This window comes from Amblyomma americanum, chromosome 1 (assembly GCF_052857255.1).
Source record: "Amblyomma americanum isolate KBUSLIRL-KWMA chromosome 1, ASM5285725v1, whole genome shotgun sequence".
In the NCBI taxonomy this organism is placed as follows: domain Eukaryota; kingdom Metazoa; phylum Arthropoda; class Arachnida; order Ixodida; family Ixodidae; genus Amblyomma; species Amblyomma americanum.
The window spans coordinates 317,019,068-317,025,023 of record NC_135497.1 but is presented as its reverse complement, the minus strand read 5'-3'; positions in this window follow the sequence as shown (position 1 = coordinate 317,025,023).

The window sequence follows — 5,956 nt, the reverse complement described above, 5'->3', positions numbered from 1 at the left end:
GTACCTTCAAAATTAATATGTCACAGCAGCTTATTATTCATCGCGATGTCCACCGGGACATCGCCTTAGATTGTGTAGCGCTAATTCTAAGTATACAGCCCAAGGAGTTTGCTTCTAAGCTGTTTACTATGGCCCCCTAGCACATCTAGCAGTGTAAGGCTTGGGAGGATTGGAGACGCAAAACCATTCCTCTTTTCGAGAGATTTCTGTCGCTGAGGATGCATAACTAAGAAAGCTGTAGGCCTCACAAGCAGACCCCTTCAACTGTATACTTTTGACTGAGCGGAGGGGCAGAGTGCAGTCTTTGTCAAGGTGATGTGTACATGCTCAAATAATTCTGAAATGCCTAAAATCATTTTTAATTAAACATATAGTAAACGTAAACATTACTGAAAACAATATTTAAACTTATGTACCTTGTATTTTTGCTCTGTGTTTAATGAGCTAGAACAATGACTTCAATTCAGCTGAAAAGCAGTTTTTTGTTTTTCTGTACGGTAGCGGGTCTCGCTCATGGCAGACTGGTGAAGAAGAATGAGAAGACCTCAAGAGATTGCAGAAGAAGACAAGAATGAGCCTCGGAACCGACTGTCAGAGGCGGAACGCCAGGCTTGGCAGAATTAACAGCAACTGCAATGTCAGTGTTTCTGCATTTTCATACAGAAGGCGTAACTGCACTTTGTAAAAAAATTCGAGCTTCATTTACTTATGTCCGCACCTGTACATATTGAATTGTTTTCCTTGTTAAAATTTTGTGAAATAAAATGATAAATTGAATGTGACCAGTAATGCATTACTGCTTTGCTTGATTAAATCTGTGGCAGCTATTTTTTGCGCACTCCTAGATTTTTCTGATTGCATTATGTCTACATGGAAGAGTACTTATACAGGCAAGAACCACTTTCAAAGGTTTCAGGTGCAAGACTCAGGTGTGACCTGTGCCACACTGTCTAGGTGCACGTTCCAAATATACAACATACAGCTTTCCTACAGTCAAATGTCCTCCCTGCAAGGGATAATATATGCAGGTTTGCTTGACACTACTGTCTGAACATGATGGTTGCAAGCTGTTTGAGGGCACCACTCAGAGCCCTCTCTTACCTGTTGTGACATTCCTTCTGCACTGCCACTTTGGTTGGGGCTGTTGCTCGTCTACCTGTGCACTAGGCACAATACCGCTTTCAAAGTGGACTGCGGCACTATTTTCCGCACTGGTATCCTGCTCGCTTTGCAGTGACTGCGGGCTGTCTGGGGAACATGGCTGCCGGCACTCGGGCTCGCACAAGGTCACCAGCAGCTGTCGGGCTGCTGACTCATTGTCTGCAAGGAAAAGGCAATGCAGAAAGTAATAATGCGTCAGTCAATGAAATAACAAAACTGCAATGATAATAAACTGGGACAGTCAAGGAATCAAAAGCTTTCACAGCTTTTGGTAAATGCACAAATTTGATGTACGTTTTATGCGTATACACCATTAAGCTGACCATGTAACCCAAACCAAAATTTGTCGCATTTTACTTGCCCTTACTGATCATTGCGGTCATGCAAACACCGATGCCAGACATCTCAACAAAGAGAACGAAGTGCAAACGAGGGTTAGCGCAGAAATACTCGTGAACAAGACCACAACACTTAGCGCTCATTTGGCTGTCCTCATCCTGGCTGGCCTGCAGATTAGATGTTCCCGCCAAAGCAGCGTCCCTTTGTTGTTGGGCCATACGCATTTATACAGCGGCCGATGTTTTGCTGGCAGCGTTTGCCGCTTTGCGGGCGCCGATCCATTCCCCTTTCTAGGAACAGCTCTGAGTATATGCGCAAACTCCCGCGCTAGGTCGGAAACCTCCTGCAGCAACTGCTCTAGCTCATTATAATCCTCTTCTGCGCCGGATCTGAGAAGGAAATACGAGAAGCTCAGGCTCGGTTATGTAAGTGATCACGAATGCCAGTTAGTGGTAGTAGAAGTAGCAAGAGGAAAGATACCGAACCTGTCGAGTACAAACAACAGGGCCACTATCAATGCGGCATGCGAATAGAAGGCAATAAAGAGGAAAAACAGATTCAAGGAAGGACGGAAATACACGAGCGTCGAAGCCATCTCGTGCACCGAAGTGACAGGGACGGTAGCGGAAACGCTGGACAACTAACACAGTACAGGATCCCCCCCCCCACAACACAAAGCTAAAAACGCAAACAATCCAAGATAAAAAGCACACAATCACTTACTTTCGCAGATTAGCTCGGTCCTGTTGCCGGATATAACCAATCAACCGGTCCCCCTGTCACGCACGGCACGAAGAGTGAGCTTGCGCTGGATGGCATCCGCAACATTTTTCAAAACATGGCGCCACCTGAGCGGGTCTTGAAACGGATTCACCGACAACACCTCGCGCAAGAGACACAGATCGTCGCTGGTACGAAACCTCCTTCGAGGCGTTCGAATCGAAGCGGGATCTGTGCATTCTGGGGAGGTAGCGGAGGTGGCAGAAGAAGCGCTGATGGCAGCCATGTTGAATGTTCTCGTTTGGTTCGGCTGGCGCGAGCCCAGAAGGCTTTGCATGTACCCAGAAGGCTCTGCGCGATGTCCGCTCTCCACGCCGCTCCGGGCTCCGCTTAGCAAGCGCGGGAGCGGGACCGAGTAACCGCTCCGCTCGCGCGCTCCCGCCTGAGCATTTTGCGCATGCGCAGTAGCGCTCCCGCTAGCTCGCTGAGCGGAGCGGACGCACAAACCCGCTCAGATAAAACTCTCTAATGACCTTCTTGAGGCAGTGTGACACCTGACGCCAGTAAGGCATTACTACAGGTCGTTGCTGCGAGGGGGCGTTTTCTGTCGGCGTGTGCGGGTCACAAGACTTTACCTCATGAATCTTGCTTTCCGCCACTATTGCCGGTTTATCAATAATAATAATAATAATAATAATAATAATAATAATAATAATAATAATAATAATAATAATAATAATAATAATAATAATAATAATAATAATAATAATAATAATAATAATGTTGCGGAAAAGAATATATTTACAGTTATTTACAAAACGAATGAACAGCTACCGGCGGCACTCAGAACACAGCCAGAGATGAGTTCTCGTCTTCTTCCTCGTCCACTCGTTCACTCGCTCAATATCGTCGTCGTCGTCGTCTACCCGCTGCAGGACCCCCGGCTGATGAAACGCCGTCTCGTAGTTAGAGTGGTGGCGTAGGAGCGTCGTTATAAGGATTGAGGCGACATACATGGACGACGTCGGTAGAGGGGCCAGAGGACGATGGCGAGGACGCAAGGGGAGCAATTTCATAGGTCACGTCGGTGACTCGGCGCACCACACGGTAAGGGCCACGGTAGTGAGAAAGGAGCTTCTCGGAGAGACCGACGCTGCGCGACGGCGTCCAGAGAAGGACGAGTGATCCGGGGTGATATTCGACGGCCCGGTGCCGGCGGTCGTAGGCGGACTTCTGGGAAGCTTGAGAGGCACGGAGCCGACTACGGGCTATTTGGCGAGCCAGCGTGGCCTGGGCGATGGCGTCCTGAGCGTAAGCAGTGGTGGGAACTGAAGAAGGCGGCATGAGTGTGTCCAAAGGCAATAGGGGGTGCCTACCAAACAAAAGGTAGAAAGGGGAATAGCCTGTTGTGTCATGCCGTGAAGAGTTGTACGCAAATGTCACATAAGGCAAGGCTGCGCCCCAATCGCGGTGGTCCGGTGAGACGTACATTGCTAACATATCGGTGAGCGTGCGGTTGAACCGTTCCGTAAGCCCGTTGGTTTGTGGATGGTAAGCTGTCGCGAGCTGGTGCTGCGTGGCACACGAACGAAGAATGTCATCAATCACTCTGGACAGAAAATAACGACCGCGGTCGGTGAGCAGTTGACGAGGGGTGCCATGGTGAAGAATTACGTCTTGGAGAAGAAAATCGGCGACATCGGTACACTGTAAAAAAATTGCTCCTATTTAGGCAAAACGTGCTGGTAAATTGTTGCCGGAGGCTTTCCGTAATCTTTAAATTGTATGTGTTGTAAAAAGACTGGCTCTCCATAGAAAATAAAACGGAAAGGTGTCGTACAAATAATGCAGGTTACGTAAACTGAATATGAAGAAATGCCATAAAAATAATGCACGCTTCATAAAACACAATACGGAGCAATCAGTTTTTAAAATGAAATTTTCAGTAATTTTTATTGCAGTACTTTATTCATGCATGGTCAGCCCGTAATTATAAAACATGTAGTTCATTTCGTGTTTATGACAGTTCCAGAAATTCAAAACTAGTGTTTTATTCCAGCCATTCCATGTAACCACTTTAAAAGCTGAACTATTCCGAATCCTTCTGTATGAAATGGGATGCACAATGATTCATAAAAAGCTGTGTTGTGTGTTGAAAAAATTAAGAATGCTGTACATGGTGAACATAAATTATATATTTGCTACAGCAGCCATGATGAAATGTTCAAAAAAAGCACAGCATTGGTTCAGTCTTGCACAGCTTTTCTGCCTCTTGTACTGTTGTTGCATACAACTGAAGAATGCAGTGGTGAGTGCCCCTCATAAGACGCCTTTCATCCAATGGTGTTGGCTGGTTCTCATGATGTCGCGGCTAATCCTCTAAATGGGATGAACCATGACGCCATGACAATTGGCCTATGCCATTGGCTGGAAAGACTCCTATGAGGGGTATTTTCAGCTGTGTTCTTGAGTTGCGTCTGACTTTCGTAAGCCACATGGGTTCACTGTTTCCTGCGAAACAAAAACATACACAGTCAACTCTGTAATGAGCAGTGCAGTGCAAGTTGTTTTGACAAAGCAACTCTGTTGTTTTTCCTTGGTATGCCATGACTTACAGACAACAGTGCTGAGCTTACACTTAAAATATGCACAAATGTATGCAGCAGCTGGATAGCCAAACAAAAATACTGTTCTAAATTTTCAGCAGAGGAGTACTATGCAACATGGTTCTGCAGACTACTAGTTGAAGCAAACTCCGCAAGTGCTAAAGAAGCAAAATACCTAATATTATGGCGAAATACCTAATAATATTTTTTACACATTAAGGGTATAGAACATGCCTCATCTATAAACATGCAGATATAAACTCCTCTACAAAAGAAGCCCACGGAAAGCCAAAAAACAACTTTGTGGGTGGCCCTTTACATTTATTTATTTATACATGTACCTACATTAGCCCCTAGGGGCATTAGAGTACGGGGGTGTACCACAGTATTCTTCATGCATTAGTGCCGATGAAACACATATAAACAAGTAAAACAATAATAGAGGATAATGCAAGCACTCTGATAGGACATAGCAAGAGCATGCGACAAAATATCAGCGTAAATGAACACTGTGAATTAAATGGAAATACATGGTAACGTCGCCATGCACACAAAAAATTTGCTACGTTTGAAACGTGGTAAAGTGAACGAATGTTCCCCCCACCATGTCGGCATAAGACCCCAACATACAGACAGACACAAAATCGACATACAGACTACGAAAATCGGTGTTAAACCAGAGCATCCTTTAGCACCAGAGAAAATTATGAATCGGATGTAGCCACAGTTATGTCGCGGGGATGATTATTCCATGCATTGATTGTACGTGGAAAAAATAAATGCGCAAAAACTGAGGTACACGCTGATATTTCTTTAATCTTTTATGCGGGTGATCTCGAAGCTGGGAAATGTACATAGGTGGTAAAAGATAAGCATCTTTGTTCAGTACGGTGCGACAATAAAATATGTCAACGTAAAAACACGAGTCGAAAAAATTCCCGACATGAGGATAGAAGAGGCCATTCTAAGCTACTTTTGATGTCAGTGATACTGCTACAATGCGAATAGTTGCGGGATACAAAACAGGTGGCTCGGTTTTGAAATTTTTTTCCAATCTATAGTCAAGAAATTGCGTGTACGGGTCCCATACGACACAAGCATATTCTACGATTGAGTGGACATTTGTTACG